The sequence below is a fragment of the Pteropus alecto genome, unplaced genomic scaffold (assembly GCF_000325575.1).
Source record: "Pteropus alecto unplaced genomic scaffold, ASM32557v1 scaffold23, whole genome shotgun sequence".
NCBI classification, from domain to species: Eukaryota; Metazoa; Chordata; class Mammalia; order Chiroptera; family Pteropodidae; genus Pteropus; species Pteropus alecto.
The window spans coordinates 2,424,906-2,443,252 of NW_006435837.1; the positions used below are offsets into that span (position 1 = coordinate 2,424,906).

Sequence of the window (18,347 nt, forward strand, 5' to 3'; positions counted from 1 at the left end):
AAATATCCTTTGGATTTTATAATTATTTGCATTTACTTGATTAAAAATACATAAATTTGCCTTTGTAATACTTTGTGGACATATTAAATGAATCCAACGAAAGGCAAAAGTGAAACACAAGGGTTGCTGTTCTACTCATACATGGTGGTAGATGTGACACACTTTGACTCACAGCCCAAATGACTGATTTATCATTACAGTCCATATATTAACACTCTTTGTTGCCCCCATCAACCATGTATTTATAGCATCCATTCGCCCTTCCAGTACTTATTTTTAAATAAAAACTAATTGTAAGCCTTCATATACGGGTAAATTTAAAATGCTGCTTCCATTTCCTCCATTCTTGTATTTGCTCCCTCTTCTCTAATCACATTGGCATGTGACGTTGTTGCTCAGACTAACTGCATCATTTGAAATTCATGAGAATATAAATTTAACAAGTTAAGCCGTCTCAAAAAGAACTGTATTCCATTCTTTTATTTTTTAAAAAATATAATAATTGCAGAATAAAGCATAAATTCACAATTCTTAGTGGTTTGGACTGGTAATAGATTTCCATCATTACCATTTTACAAGTAGAAAGGTTCATCGTCAATTTGTTTTGTGCTTCTCTTGTGAGAATTATTATGCCTCAGTAAGATCTATCCAGATGGTATAACTGTCAATTGAAATGAACAAATAACATGTCAATTGAAATGAACCCCTGAAAAGGTATGAAATGGAGGATATTCTATTCAGGATTGGTTAAATGGTTGGAAGCTCAGCAAGTATAATGAAAATTAAGTAAACTAAGGATATGTATAGGTCTCATCATCTCTTCTTTTACTATTTTTTGTCTGATCTTGGCTTTGAAATGTGTAAACTTTTATTTTTGAGTTAAAACTCAAATTCATGTTCATTGTGGGAAACTTGAGAAATACAGAATAGCATAAACAAACAAATGAAACAATCTATAATCTCACTATCCTCTTGCCATGTTTATATACCTATGTAATTGAAACAAACATCACACTGTATATACATACAGTAGTGTATCATATTTTCTTTAATTAATATTTTATGCACATTTCCTGTTATACATATTCTTAGATATGATTTAATTTTGTTTATTTTTCAGTTACAGTTGATATACAATATTATATTAGTTTCAGGTATACAACATAGAGATTAGACATTTGTATAACATTTATTAATCACCCTGATAAACTGAGTACCTATCTGATACCAAACATAATTATTATATTATTGACCATATTCCTTATGCTATACTTTACATCTCCATGACTATTTTGTAACTACCAATTTGTACTTCTTAATCCCTTCCCCCTTTTTCAATGTCCCTACTACTCCTCTACCATCTGATAGCCTTCAAAATGTTCTATGAGTTTGTTTCTACATTTTTGTTTGTTTATTTTGTTCTTTATATTGCACATATATGTGCAATCAGATGGCATTGGTTTTCCTCTGACTTACTCCACTCAGCACAATACCCTCTATGTTCATCATGAAACATCTTTTTCCATCACCTTACTTTTAGTCTGTGTGTGTCTTTTAATCTTAAGTGAATCTCTTGAAGGCAGCCATGTAAAGGTCTCATTTTGTTATCCATTCAGCCACCCTATCTTTTGATTGGAGCATTTAATTCTTTTTCATTTGAAGTCTTCGTTGATAGATATGTAGTTATCGCCATTCTTTATTCATATTTTTGATATATATTTTTTTCTTCTTCTTAAAGAAGTCCCTCCAACATTTCCTGTAATACTGGCTTGGTGGTAATGAATTCCTTTAGCTTTTTCTAGTCTGGGAAGCTCTTTATCTGTCTTTCCATTCTAAATGAAAGCTTTGCTGGGTGAAGTAATCTTGGTTGCAGATCCTGGGTTTTCAACATTTTGAATATTTTGTGCCAAGCCCTTCTGTAAAGTTACTATTGAGAAATTGGCTGCTAGTCTTATGGGAGCTCGCTTGTAGGTAACTAATTATTTTTCTCTTGCTGCTTTAAGATTCTCTCTTTGTATTTAACCTTTGGTATTTTAATGATGATGTGTCTTGGTGTGGGCCTCTTTGGGTTCATCTTGTTTGGGACTCTCCGAACTTCCTGGGGTTGTATGTCTGTTTCCTTCACCAGGTAATGGAAGTTTTTCATCATTATTTCTTCGAATAGGTTTTCAATTTCTCTCTCCTTATGCTGGTGCCCCTTTGATGTGAATAGTAGTGTGATTGAAATTATCCCAGAAGCCCCTTAAACTCTCCTCATTTTTTTTTGGATTTCTTTTTCCTGTTGCTCTTCTGATTGTGTGTTTTCTGGTACCTTATCTTCCAAATCGTTGATTCGATCATCTGCTTTATCTAATCTACTATTGATTCCTTCTAATGTATTCTTCATTTCAGTTATTGTATTCTTCATTTATGACTTTTTTTTATGTTTTCTATATTTGTTTTTATGTTTCCTATCTCTTTGTAGAAGTCTCATGATATCATTGAGCATCCTCATAACTAGTGTTTTGAACTCTGCATCTGATAGATTGCTTGTCTCCATTTTGTTTAGTTCTTTTTGTGGAGCTTTGTTCTGTTTTTTTCATTTCAGACATGGTTTTTTTTTTCTCTCCATTTTGGTTGCCCCTCCTGTTTTTGTTTCTACAAAATGGGTAGAGGTACTATATCTCCTGCTCTTAGTAGAGTAGCCTTATGTAGTAGGTGTCCTGTGGGGCCCACTGGTCACCAGATCAATCTCTGGTCTCCTGAGCCTTGTGCTCCAGACATGTCCCTTGTGTGGGTTATGTGTGCCCTCCTGTTGTAGTTGAGCCTTGGTTGCTGTTTGCATGTCAGTGGGAGAGACTGATACTCAGTTTGAAAGGTTGTGAGGACTGCCTGTGACTACAGTGGAGGAGCTGTTGTTCAGGTGCTGACCCTACAGAGCAGGATTCTTAGGTCTGCCCTGTCTACCCTTTAGATATGTCATTTGTGGAGGTGTTTGGGTAGTGCTCTGGTGTGGTCTGTAGCTGGTCACCACGTATTTTGGTTCTGAGACCTCTGATGCAGGCCAAGGTCAGCTGCTGCCTGTGTCCTGCCCAGGGCCACTTGGTATGAGCTACAAAGGTGACCTGCAGATGGTTATCACTTGTTCTGGTCTTGGAGAACTCCAGGTGAGGCTATGCTGTGAGCTGAGGCCAACTGCTGCAAGTGCCGGGCTTGTGGCTGCTTAGCAAGAGGTATGGAGCATAATAAGGTCAGATGCTGCTTGTTTGGAGTTTGTGAATCTTTGAAAGATTTTAGGAGAGTTTGCTGTATATGCCAAGACAGGCTGTTTGTATGGAAAAGCCACTGGTAGTGGCTTGGGTGGGCCCACAATTTGCTTGGGGCAGGGTCTCAGGAAATCACCAGGGCAGGGTGAATGGTATTAGCCAGGTGGATGGAGACTAAGATATGGCATGCCCCTGCATGTGCAGGCTGGGAGCAGGGAGGGCTCATCAAAGGAACAATGGCTTCTGCCAGCACTTCTGTCTAGGAGAAGGCTACTCCTTCAGCCCTCAACCTGAAGCTAGACAATTCAGTTCTTCCCTATATGTTCCTGGTGTCTTTCGAGCTGCTACCCCAGTGCTGGAGCTCAGAGCTAATGAGTCCATCAGCAAGTAAGTTTCTGCACTGGCCCTTTAAGAGAAATGCCTGGACTTCAGCCACCCTCTGTTTCAGCCATAATCTATGATGGTTTTCACAGCCTGAAGTTGTGGGGACTTCTCTACCTGGCACTGGAACTCTGTGCTGGGGAGCCTGGTGTGGGACTGAGACCCCTTGCTACTCAGGGGGTACCTCGCAGCCAAGATATCTCTTCCAATTTTTAACTGTCACAGTGGGTCTGGAGCCAGCCCTTTCCATGTCTCTGCCTCTCCTACTTGTCTTGATCTGGCTCTTCTATATGTCCTTAGTTATAGGACTTATGTTCAGTTAGACTTTAGGCCATTCTAAATGATGGTTGTTCTTTAGTTTAGTTGTAATTTTGCTGTTGTCATGAGAGGAAGCAAGCACAGCATTTACCTACTCCACCATGTTGGCTGGAAGGCCCCTTAGAAACAATCGTAATAGCCTTGTGATTTGCCATGCGATTGATATACCATTTTTTATTTTCTCAGGCCCTGCTGTACAAATGAGTATTTTAAATGACAGTCCAAAGTTGTTACTTATTTTTTCTATTTGTCACTACAAATGACAGCATTGTAGAGGATCAGTTGAGTGTAATATATGTGGAACACTTTGAAAAGGCATATAAACTGCTCGAAAAATGTTCTTATAAATGAATCCAGAAAGTAAGCATATCAAAGGTAAAAAAGGCAAAATGCAATAAAATTCTGAATTAGCGAAGCTCTAGAAAGGAATATTCCTCTACAACAATGGTCCCCAACCTTTTTGGCACAAGGGACCGGTATTCCTATGAGAATCTAATGCCCGATGATCTGAAGTGGAGCTGAGGTGGTAATGCTAGCACTGGGGAGCAGCTGCAAATACAGATGAAGTTCCACTCACTCACCTGCCGCTCACCTCCTGTTGTGTGGCCCGGTTCCTAACAGGCCACGGACTACCACCAGTCTGTGGCCCAGGGGTTGGGGACCCCTACTCTACAACATCCTGTAAGTTGGGTAAGCACACATTAAATTTTCTGAGACAGTTCTGGCTTTATATATTTTGTCTTGTTGACTCTCCATTAACCATCAAAATGTCCAAATTTCTCAATATTTAAGCACTCAAACTCTCTCTTGACCGCTTTTTGTATCTGGAAGCAGCACAAACACCAATGGATCTTAACATTGAGATTAGAAAACATGATTTCCAAACAGTATAGAGGTTTCTCAAAAAACTAAGAATTGATCTACTATATGATACAGCAATCCATCTACAGGATATTTATACAAAATACTTGAAAACATTTTTCTGAAAAAGCATATGCACACTGATGTTCATAGCAGCATTATTCACAGTGGCCAGGACATGGAAACAACTGAAGTGTCCTATGATAGATGATTGGATAAAGAAGGTGTGGTACATATATACAATGGAATATGACTCAGCTATAAGAAGAGATGAAATACTGCCATTTGTGATAGCATGGATAGGTCTTGAGATAATCATGCTAAGCGAAATAAGCCAGACAGAAAAAGCTGTAAACCATATAATATCACTTATATGTGGGTTATAAACCTAAAAGCAACAAATGAATAGGACAAACAGAGATTCATGTACATGAATAGTAGTCTTGTGGTTATCAGAGAGGACAGAGAAGGAGGAGGTAGATAGGGGTAGCAATATATATATATATATGACTTACTGTTGAATTGTACACTTGAAACCTAATGGATTTCATTAATCAGTGTCACCATAATAAATTTTTAAAAAAATTTAAAAACCCGTAAAACATGAAAAAAAAAATATGATTTCCATCTACGTATGAAACAGCTCAAAGTGGACTGCTCTTCTGTCTTCAACTTATATGTCCTATTTAATGCTAGAAAGTAATTTATAACTATATGTAGTTTTAAATTTTCTAAATGTATATATTATGTAATTTTAAAAAGTTACATATTGTCAGAGACTATATTTTTTAATGATGGTCGTAACAGTATTTCCCATTCTACATTCTCTTCTTATTATGTACTTTGCCACTCCCGCATTGAAAGATAGAGTCTATTTTCCGTCCTCTTGGGTGGACCTCTATGACTCTATGGACCAACAAAATATAGCAGAAATAATGGCATGTTACTTCCAAGGCTAGGTCATAAATGGTGACAGAGCTTTCATTTGGCTCTTTCTTTCTCTCTGGGCTGTTCTTGACATGCCATGCTATGAGGGAACCCAGTCTACATCGAGGGACCACATGTTTACATTATGGTCAGCAGTTCCAGCTGATTTCTCAGTTAATGGCCAACATCAACCACCAGACATGTAAGTGAGGAAGACTTTGAGAAGAATCTAACTACCTGCATGTAGCCGAATGAGAAACTTTGAGCAAGAAGTGTCTAGCTGAGCCCAGTCAACCTCAGAAATGTGAGAGCTAATAATACTAATAGTAAATGATTATTGCTGGTTTATACTACTTAGAATGGGGTGGTTTATTAGGCAGTAATAGACAACTATAACTTAAAGAAATTTACTTTTAAAAGGGCCATAAAACAGTCAATTCGCATTGATGAGATGCTTGTGCTAACCCAGTCCAACTACACAGTGGTAGACAACAGACCCTCAAACCCTTACTGAATGGAGAACTGAAGTAACTACAAACTGAGAAGGCAAAGAGAGAGCTTTTAAAGAACTCTCTGAATCACAGCTGCAAGAGAAAACTACATTGCTGGACGTAACTGGAAAACACTAGCAGCTGTTGGATAAGGCTGGGAAAAATCTTAAGGGTCCAGGAGAGCCCAGTTTGCACAACTGCTTGAGGACAACAGTGTCTCTGAGAGGCAGAGTAGAGAACCAAGTGACTCTGCAAACTGCAAACAGTGGTCACAGCTGCAAATCAAAGAGTCATTTTCACATTTGGATTTTGGCTAAATAATGGTCATTTTTTTAACACTCATGCAAATGAGCATGAAGAGATAGATATCACTGCTTGAACCAATACTTTGAATGTTAACATTCATCATGCATATTTCATTAGTGGAGTGGTGTTCTGCATAACCTTATTCACACTTTCTTTTTCTTTTTAACTGATTAAACAAGTGGCACAGCCTAAAATGAGTCGAAACTGTTTTTGAGAGATCATACAAGTACGAGGGAGATTCTGGGAACTGCGTCAAAAAGGATCTATTACAGGAATACCAGTCTCCAGTGATATTAGGCTATAAGGGGTAACCTCAGTGATACTAGGTGACCTTCAGTGACATTAGTCTCTAATTGGGAACCTTGAGATCTAGGGAGCTGGACATTGAGAGCGGGGAAAGTAGATCTATCTGGAGAATAAATAAGGTTGGAACACAAACTGTGCAGAGAGAAAACAAATGAGCGCCATTTGGAAGCTACTTGAACATTTGTCCATCTCTTCATCCTTAAATTTGGCACTGTCTTTTGTAAGGCTAGGGATTAATTTTTAGGGGGCAAGTCTTGGTTCCCTGACTGTCAGAACCAGGCTAGGCTTTCTTTGAGTTTATCTAATGGTAGATTTCACACACTTCAAAGTCTTTTTGAGGTAGCATGAGGAATCAGGTCTATTCTTCTGTCTATACCCTTTCATTACATACTTTGTAAGTATGGAGAACTATCTTGGAAAATTTCCATTTGCTTATCTTAGTTATAGGACATTGTAGAGGACTGTCTTTTTTTGATATGTTTGCTTTCTTGGTTCATTTAAGAGAACATTTTCAAGTTTCTTTTATGTCTTTTACAAATGTTCCACATGTATCACACCTTGTACTAAATATTATTAGTCACCTTTTTAATGGCTGGGGACTGAGAGGTGGCATTCTGTGAGACCTGGCAACATCAGGGACGTTGAAATACAAAGTGTATGCATACACATCGTGGTAATAAGCTGGACATAGTGAACAATGAGGTTGACTGCCTAAGACTCAGAGTTGCAGGCTGAGCTCCCTGGGAAGCCGATTCAGAGAGAGATTAGCACACAGAAGGTTTATTGGGGAGAGGTAAATGTAATTGTTTTAAATGTAATTGTTTTTAAACACCTGGAGGGTAAGCAAAGGAAGCATACCAGGCAGGAGAAGTTTGGTGTTAATCCAGTCCCAAAAGGGGCCTCAACCAACTGCACAGGGAGTACTGAAGCTTGGACAATTCTTCAGTGTCGCCCCACATTACAACAAGGGGGATATGTCTTTATATTTCTCCATTATGCTCATTGAACGCAGGTTGCCCCTGGGAAACATACATGACCTTAAGTGAAGCAGCTCTTTCCAACCAAGGGAAATTTATGGAGAGGGCTGACAGCTGAAGATTCTCTTGGTTACATTATCAGAAGCTGAGGGAATGAGTCCTTCACTCCGCAAGAGGGATCTAGATGGCACAACACAGTACTTTACTCAGAATGTACCCAAGGACCGGTGTTAAGTTTGTGCCAGATCTGGTTGGCGTATCTGACCTCAAACCAAGTGCTTAGGGAGAAAGGAGAAGCAAGGGAAGCTGTTGCTACCCCTGACCACATTCTTTAAATACTCGTCAAGATATAAGTTGAAAAAATATTAGAGGAAACAGTTTGAAATATCTTATTGAAATACCAGTGTTCAGATCACAAGATGAGTAGAGATTGTAGTTAAAGGGTGGTGCCTCATATATGAATAATTTGTAAAGGTGATCCATTAGAAATGGTGAGGTAAGAGGACAGAAACAAAAGATTAATGTCTTGGAAGCCAAGGTAAGAGATAATTTTAAAAGAGAAAGTGTGATCAGTAGTGTCAAATTTCAAAGAGCTTAGAAATCAAAGGGCTTAAAAAGTAGGCAGGCAGTGGTCACTTTAGACAAAATTATTTCAGATGAATGGTTGGGGCAGAAGTCAGTTTGCAGGGGATTAAAGAGTATGTGTAAAATTGGGAAGGAGTGTCATGAGAGCAAACCAGTTTTTTTCCAGAATTCATGGAAGTGGAAAATATGGGCTCATCATTATATTGTGATTTTTGTCTGAGGAAAGTTTTATTTTGAAAATTGGAATGAAATGAACATGAGTATAGACTTAGAGGAAGGAGCTAGGGGAAAATAAAAATTGAAGATAAAGACAGTTAAGAATAATTGATAAGTTCAATCCTGAAACTAATGGGAGGCAATGAAATCCTTGGCACATGAGTAAGAGTTAGGTTTGGATGGTGAAGAAATATCCCACTTCAGAGACAAAAGAAAAAGAGGTAAATGTAATTGTTTTAAATATTCACGAATGATACCACAATAACCTCTTATTTATTAAGTAATAAGAAAGACTGCCACATAGCAAGGATGGCCTTGATCTCATAAGAAACCAATATGGCTGTCTCATGGTTCCTTAAGCTCATTTAAGTAGATGACTTATTTAGGATTATAACACTGAATCAAGATGAGTATACTTGTCATCACCTAAGTGCTTGGCTGGGATATTATGTATTAATAAAATTATAGAATTTAAAGAAGAAAGGGGCCATTTTAGGCAGTGCTTCAGATTGGCAACTATAACCATAAACATGAGATTTATCAAAGAAAATGGTCCCAGATGGTTCCGGAGACTGAGATAACCTTGTTCTATACCATGTGATTCCATACCCCTGGTCTCAGCTGACTGCCTGAGGAGACATTCTAATCCCAAAGCAGCCAAACCATGGGCTCTCTGGTAGTCCAGTGGCTTAGCGGCCCCAGTGGTCCTAGGGGCCTATGAGAATATTGCCTATCAGAGATGGTAGTGATGGATTGAACCAATTTAATCTCCTTCAGGTACTTGGAGTAAGAAACAAAAGGAAAGAGCAAGGAAATTGTTAGTGGCAACAGAAACTGAAAGATATACAAAGATAGGCTGGTAAGAGAGGCCCTGAGGCAACTTGCACTGTAAGGGACTTGGGGATGAAAGGAATCTAGGAATAAGTAGGAGCTGGAAAACATACAGAAAAGAAGGTGAAGATAATGGAATTCTAAGTGTTTGATCCAAAGTCACAAACTTAGTGACTAGTAAAATCTGAATCAGAACACTATTTAGCCTTTTTTTCTTTCTGTTTCTATAATAAACAAATGCTTTTGACTATCCCCACAGTGCCTTCCAAATCTGGATGTGAATCAGAATCAACTGAAAAGCTTTCGAAAAAAACATAGCTGATTCCTGGGCCTCGCTTTGGGAAATTCTTCTCCACTAATTCTGGCTGTAGTACTTTGGGTCTGTACTTTTGACAAGCTCCACAAGTGATTCTGGTGTGGGAGGTCAACTGACCTGTGTCTGGGAATCACTTTCCCAAAACATAGCCCTGTGCCTAAATGCTGTTAGTTATTCATTTTAAATTCAGATCTAGGAAGACTTCATTGTTACTATGGTGACATAGCAGGCGTTAATGGGAATATTTATATTACTAAGATTGGAAATGAAGGGAATTGCATTACCAGCGTAGCAATTACTCTTTCCTGGACTGGCACCAAACCTGGAGGCTCCTGTTTAGAAAGCAGATCATGCATTTTTTCCCCTGAATCTTTAGCAAAATGACTTAAACTTAAGCTTCCATTGCATTTTTGTGATTTTTCACATCTTTATAAGCATACCTGCACATAAAAAACTATTTTTCAGAAGTGTCCTCCAGAGACTGAAGTCTTCATGTAATGATGTTTGAAATTCATGGAAAATATATGGGGCACATCAGAAGATGTCCTGTGCATATGGAATAGATATTTAAAGAATAGAAACTTTTTTTTTTATTTTAAACATCGTTCCCTATATCTTTTATATCTGCATGCCTATATAGCACAGTCAGAACTCAGTATTTCTTGTTGATTGATTGATTAGGTTCTCAGGGCAAAGTCATGGTAATCTTTTCTTTTTTTTTTTCGTTGTAGGGGAGGCAACCCTTGGTTGACCTCACAGATTGCAAGGACCTTGTCAGTTTACAATCCCTTATTTTTTATTTTTTTACACCTACAGCACCTGATGTTCCTAGGTGGTCTCCCATCCAAGTACTAACCAGACCTGACCCTGCTTAGCTTCTGAGATCAGACAGGATCAGGCTTGTTCAGGGTAGCATGGCTGTAGATGGTAATCTTTTATTTTCATCTCCTTTTCACCATTATCCTTCACTCTTCTTCCTTCATTTCCAGAAAAGTAGAAATTTAGTAAACCAGTATCTCGTAATTTGGAGACCTCTATGTAGTCCTTCAAGTTCTCCAAATACGGGATGCCTTCTCAATGGAGGTTATATTACCTCTAAAGTGGCACAAATCGGTTTTTGGTGGAGTCAAAAAAATCTTAGGTATTATAATGATCTTTACCCCCTCAAAGGGCCACACAGTACATAAACACATCTAAAGTGAATCTATGTTATTCAAATTTCATGGTGTGGGGAGGTTATTTGGGAAAATATGTCTAAAATGTCTTCTTAGGTGGGGAGTGGTAATCAAAAACAGGTTGAGAAACACTGTTTTAAGAATTCTACAAAATCCTGGCCACCTAACATCTGGGCTTTGTCTTGGCGGACAAATAGATTGCTATGAGGAGTTTCAGTGGTGGATTGGCAGAGTGAGTCACTCAGGAGGGCTGGCTCCCTGGAGGTCTATTAAAGCCCTCCTGAGTAGTATAACATTAGCAGCCAAGTGTTCTGTTAGAGGAGTACTTGAAGAGTTAATATTCTTCAGAGGAGCCTGAAGGATTTGATATAATGAATAGGATTTCAAGGGATGACTGGGCTTTTATAGACAGCGGCTCCTCATTCACTTCTATGAGAAGAAATGGGAATCAACTGATACTAAGGGAGGCATTACGGTAGTGGAAGAGCCAGCTTGTGAATGAGTTATTCAAAATGTTAATTCACCCAAAGATGCCTCAAGAAATGGAAGAGAGAAACAAAAGTCTAGAAGTAAATTAACTCAAACATCATGACTTAGTTAAATATGTTGAGTCCAAAAGTCATTAACGTGGCAGAATAATGCATTTAGATGGTGTTTGGAATCATTTCTATCCAAAAAAGTCTCCAATGGAATGTTTATTTGATTGTTAGGTAACCAATGAAATTTGGGGGAGTTTCTGAAAATGTGTTAACATAGATTCAGAACTGCGCATTCATCTCCTACAACAGATTATTTCGCTTCATGCACCTCTCATATGTTATTGGTAAATACCTGTGACCTGTTGAACCAGTATAGCTCTGGATGCTGAATTTTCAGATAATAGTTTATCAGCGCATCATAACTATAGACTACTGCATTTATAATAGAGTACACTACCTATTATATGCAGGCATGCCTCAGAGATATTGTGGATTTCATTCCAGACCACCACAATAAAGTGAGTCATAATTTTTTTTGCTGGCAGAGGGTCTTGCCTTCAACTTGTAAAGAAAAGCAGTACTTATGAAATGCAATAAAGCGAGGCACAATAAAACGAGGTATGCATGTAGTTGACTTAAATTATTATATTTGTAGTAGAGTGCATATTGTATTAATCTTGCCTTTCACATTGTGACATGACGAGGTCTTGGCATTATCATCAGAGCAATGTCTGAAAACATCCAATGATGAGGCAGGGCTTCTAGGCTGAATGTTTTACATGTGCCCCTTTACATCCCATATCCTGTCTACTACTCTGCCCAGGGAGGCTGACCTGTGCACACTGCCTCAGCAGCCTCCTTTGCCCTTTGGCTTCCTGTCTGACCAATGGGAGACACCTGCAAGAAATAAGAAGGTGGGAGGAATAAGGAGGAGGCTTTTTTTCTTGGCTCCCTCTCTCCCTAATCCCCAGGAGTTCACTGTTTCCCTCTAAATGAAGGACACAGCTGTCTCCATATAGATACTCTCCCCAGCTTCTAGTAATGGCTCCTTCTCCTTCCTTCTTCAGGCCTTAGACTTTCTGATGTTGCTAGTCTTGGGGAACTGCAGTAGCCTATGTTACTTTTTCTAAACTATCCACACCTTTGTAAATGGTCCAAACCTTAAATCCTCCTTTATTACCCTGTTTGAGTGTGCCATCTTTTTCTGCAAGAACCCGTACTGATACCACACTGTAGTGGACTAAAAGATTATGTCAGATCATGGACCTTTTACTGTATTATGCTATCTACAAGCTAAATTCCCAGAAAAGGACATTTGACTTTCTAAGCCCCAGATATCAGTAAATGAATTAGTATTAGGCAAAGGTGTGTTCTGCTCCAGTGCAGAATACTATTGCATGCCATTTAAAAGAAATGTCAAGAAGAGCTATGGGTAATGCAAACTTTTTACCTTCAGTTTGAGACAAGCGGAATAAACAATAGACATTTGGGGAGGTAGTAGCAAACCACTGGATCCTAGAGAGTTTTGCTTCTGCTGCTAAGAAAGGTAACAAAATTAATGTCCTGTGGAGACTGAATAATTTTTATTACTTCCCATAAGCCAGAGTTAATAATTTAGAATGTTTCAGAATAGCCTTAAAAATGCCTCGAACTTGGCATGGACTTATATAACAATATCCATGTCTACCAACAGGTAAGTTTTCAAATATAGAAAACACAATAAGAGTTTGTTTATTTGCATATATAGATAACTCTAAAGCTAACAGACTAGTGCCAATTCAGGTTTGCTGTTTTGTCCTGAAAAAATGTACATGGGACTACCACTGACTGTGCCTGCCACTGAGAAATATTAAGCAATACATTTCAGAGCAAAGGAAACAGAAAATTGTCATCTCTTTACACGTGGAAATCCTTTAACTGAGCTTTATTCCACAGACAACTGAGAGGACATTGGGTTATCTCTTTATGCTTTCCTTTTTATAATTGGATTCATCTGAAACTAGCTGCCAATTACATTCTAAGTATTAACATTATTACTCTTCTTTTTTTGTAAAGGAAAATTAAATGTGCATATTTTTTCTATAGTTAAGATTATGGTTTGTTGACATATTCTAAACATCTTATTACAGAGAGCTCTATAAAAAGGTCCTCGGCACAGGCAAAGGCAGATCTATCAGACAGATGTACCTCTTACTCTCACTGGAATTCCTCTAGGGTCATATATGTCTACATAAGGCAGATGGCTTAATAATTATTTCTGAAGAGTTCATGAAGAGCAGCCGTTCAAGGTCAGCGGGGGTGCTAGAAATTTCCATATTGATGAATACATTCCACGCTAGAAAATATGGGCAGAGGGAGTGATTGTCTTTTTTTGGTCCCCCACCCCCAGCTGGGCCTAGCTCACTGTGGACACTTGATGAATATTAATTGAGGTGGAAATTAATTGTAACAGTGAACTCCCAATAAGGGAGAAGGACAAGGACTGAGGACATATTATCAATTGACATGTGATGAGGTATCCCTTTTCCCTGGAACCCTAGAAGAAATATAGATTCAAGACCTAGTCATTTTCCCTACTGGCAGCTCCATCTGGCTTCCATGTAAAGAGGTATGTAATGCAACCTTGTGTTTTATAGTGATACAGAATCCAGCACTGGGTTTCTATGGGAGTTAGTCAGTGGAGAAGCCCTCCAAGTGGACTCCCACAGCTAGAGTGGCAAAGAGCCTTTGCTAATCTTTTTTCATCTCTATGGGTTTAGCCTTTAGAATTATGGGACCAAGCCACAACTCGGCATGCAAAAGCCATAATAATGATGATTTCATCTCAGGCTGTTTGTAGAATTCTGACTTTCCTGTGGAGTATGAGAGTTGGGGGAAAGACAGGTTATATAACAGGGAGAAGTAAACACAGATTGGCTGGCTGTGTAGAATCTGGAGTTTCCATTGGTATGAGTAGAAAAATATTTGTCCTGCAAAGAAAAGCAAGAGAGGCTTTTTCATTTATATCACATTGACAGTTTGTTCTGAAGTCCTTTCTTGCACACACACTATTATACTGTCAGAGATTTTTTTCTTCCAAGTGCAAAAACATTGGATTTCTTTTCTCCCTTCCTTCCTTTCCTCCTCCTCCTCTTCCTCCTCCTCCTCTCTCTCTCTCTCTCTCTCTCATTCCTCCTTCCCTGTCCCCATCTCTCTCTTTTGAACTGCTTCTTGTGTGTATTTTGTGATATATACATGTCCATATATTAATTATTAATAAATTATATTATACCAGCTGACCCTGACTGAATGTGTTAAAACATGTAAACTCACCTAACTTCCCATTTTGTGATGATTCCAGTGAGGCATTTAATGCTCCCACCCTACCCCCATCCTTGTGTTGTTATCACACAATTATTAATGAAACAAAGTTTGATATATAACAGGTACAGCAAATCTTAATTTAAATATTATTATCCAAGTTTATAAATAATAAATATATATACTTTATTATTTTTAAAGTAAAAAATGGAAATATTTTAATTCATTTATTCACCTGGATCGTTGAAGTGAAAAACATTTGTCTTGGAGGTGACCATCTCTTTCAGACTACAAGATAATCATTAAGGACAATGAAATCTTAGTGACTTACTAAGTTGCCTTAAGAACACTCAGATTTGTCTTAATGGTTGCTTTATAGACAAGAAGAATATGGCTGCTTGAGAACCTGAGAGTTGATTTCACATTGAGGCAATTTATTCTGAGGAAATCAGAATTGAAGTAAGCCTGGTCTCAGGCATCAGGTACTTTAATAGCTCCTTTTCACTTCCCTCAGGTACATGGGGCACATTTTTCAAAGATCTCTGAAAAATAAACAGGCAAAGAATCCCACCTCTGCCAGTTCCCCCTGATTTGAAATCAAGCAAGTACAGCCATACCAGGACAATGCTCCCAGTCTCTTTTCTTTTCATTGAGGATGGCTGTGCACTGTGTAATAATTCAGTTCTGAATAGAACATATCATTTAGCTTTCATGGGATATCAATTTGCTTCCTGCTTTGGAATGATATTAAGTTGTGTTTTTCCCATCTGTGCCTATGAGTACAGATCAATGAAGGAGTCAGTGGAAAAGTTTTCTGAGATTTGATTGAAATAAATCTATATGTTGAAGATATATTTAAAGCTTATAGAAGACAGTAAATTAGCATAATGACCAATATTGTATGTTTCTAATCATTAAGGATACGTATGAACAGATAGATAAAGTAGATATCTCCATACAGGTATTTCATAGATATCTCTAACTCAGCATGTTCCAAACATCACCCTACCTTCCTCCAAGAAAACCTACGCTCCCTAAGACTACCACCATTTACCCAGTTAGCTAATTTGAATATTGGGAATTGTTCCAAGATTCTTTCTTAGCCTCACCGATTGTGCTGAGACTTGTAGATGTTTTCCAAAATCCATTTTTTTCTTTCTGGTTATAGAGCTAGACTACATTTTCAAGACTCCACTGCAGTGACCATGATACTAAATACTAGTTAATAGAATGTGTGTTGGAAGTATTATGAGCCATATCCTGACCAAAGCTTTTAAAATGAGGGTGTGTGCCCCGTTCACATTCTCTCTCCCTTCTGCTGACTATCATGATGTTCTAATGGATAGTGGAACCATAAAGGGGCCCAAATTTCCAAATCACCAAATGAAGGAGAACCTCTAGCTGACAGAGAACATCTTTCTTGGACTATGATGTGAGCAAGAAATGAACATTTATATTGTTTGAACCATTGTATATATTTAGGCCTGTATTTTACTGAAGCTTAGCCTACCTAATACACTGCTATTCCAAAGTTAGACAGTTCTATCTTGTAGATAGCTCTTGAATTCTTCTCATCACCTCACGCCCAGCTGCCCTTTCTATTATCTATGTTCTCATTCTCCTTAGGCTGAGGCTCTACAATAGTCCCAAATTAGTTTCCTGGCCCGCCTTTGGACTTACTTCCCTCCAGAGCATTATTTCAAATGATGCCAATAATTATATTTCCATAGTAATAAATGGGAATATATTCTGGGCTTGAAAACCTCTCAGTGATTCCCATCATCTATATTAAAATCTACACCCTTGGCACAGCACTAAAGACTCTTTCTAGTCAGTTCCCTGTCTTCTGTTCTGGTTACACTTCTTGCCTCACTACCACTTTTTGCCCTGGGATCTACCTTCACTGATCTGCTTCCAGTTCCAGGAAGATGCTCATGCTGCTCTTCCTCAGAATGCTCTTCTTCCCTCTGCTCTATTCTTTAGTCTAAAGGGGCAAGTTATGCAGTATCTCATGGCTTCCACTCCCAATGAGGAGACAGTATTGCTGTTGTCACTCAGGTATCTAACTGTCTTTTAGTAGTTCTTTTTGAGCTCCTCCAAACTGAGACTCCATTAACATAAAATTATTAGCAAATAATAATAATAAAAAGTTATATCAAATATTTCAAAGGAGGTTTATTGGAGAAGGCTTTTAGTTCACAACATACTGCAGACATTTATATGTTCCCATTTAATGCTTTGATTCTTCCCAAAATCTTTTTTCAGGCCCTCCAATAGTCAAGGGTTTCATCGCCTTGATCCTTCTCCCAGTAAACTCCCAAACTTGTTCTTATTTAATATGCAATGACCCTCTCTCATTTCTGATGAAACTTGAGAAATCTGAGAATTATTCCTACCCCACAGTGGGCTTATCAAAGCCCCTTTTAATAAAACTTTTCTTTCTCCACAAAGATGTTCTTATATCAACCACTAATAAGATTAAATGTTTTCTCATATAATTCATATGCGTTTTTCAAGTTCAAGGATGCAAACTGAGAATTGTGCAGAGAGTGGCACTATAGTGGAAGTAATAGAAACAACACTCTTGGGACAAACACTCTTGTTATTCTTCTCACCAGCATCAAGAGTAGCCCTATCAATCTTTCATTTTTTTTCTTCCAATACCACTTCTACTTCCATGGCTTCTTTTTTTATGGCTTCTATTACTATTATCTCAATATTAGCAATTGCTAACATTTAATGAGCTCTTACAGTATGCTAGGCATTTTCTAAGACATTTACATCTTAGATATTTCTTGGTATTTTAGTCTTCCTTTAATCCAAACATTTCTATTTTGGGGGAATTGGACAAAATGGTAAATTGAATAAACTGAAAACTTTCCCACAACATAACAGTTCGAAAATCTGGAGAAATGATTGAAAAACATCCTTAGAGTTATAGCTGAACATGCAAGTAAGTGAAGGAAACCCTTAGGCATCAAAAATGAAGGAGAAACAGAAAAGCAGAATATCAGTGGGTGGGCACTCTAAAGTATATGGCATATAACTCTAAAGGATAACCTGTGATCTCTCAGACTTCCCCAGCAGTATTATGTCCCAGTGACCACAGTGGTAATTTGCTCAGTAATGTACCCTTTACAGGCTTCATTCCCTTTCCTATCTCCACTCTCTCTTACTAGAGTTTCCTGGAATCACTTCTCAAACTATTTGCGCTCAAATCCTCTACCTAGGCTCTGCTTCTGAGGGAACCACTAAGACAAGCCTTTACTCATCTGTTCATTTTCAGCATGTTCCGATATATTGTACTTTAAATGTGCTGTAATTATAATCTCTATTATATTATCTAATCATGATCAAGGTGACCCTCACAAAATTGACAAATAGCTTCAAAGATTTCTGTAAAGAATAATAACAATAGTTGAAGCACAGATAAATGAAAAGAAAATTTTTTAAGAAATACAATGGCAATCTAATTAGTTTTGGCTGGAAGTCAACTCCTAAAATTAGTTGTTAGACTTTGAAATATAAATTTAGGTACACACTCTCTAATGATGAAGCATGACTTAGGTATATTGCGTACCTTGAGATATTATCTAATTACAGCTGTGAATGTATAGAATATATAAAGAGGCT

At 38.0% G+C, this 18,347-nt stretch overlaps 1 pseudogene; it reads right to left on the reverse strand.

The window, feature by feature from the left end:
- Positions 1-10,567: 10,567 nt before the first annotated feature.
- Positions 10,568-10,686, reverse strand: LOC112479577 (annotated as a pseudogene).
- Between the last annotated feature and the right edge of the window lie 7,661 nt (positions 10,687-18,347).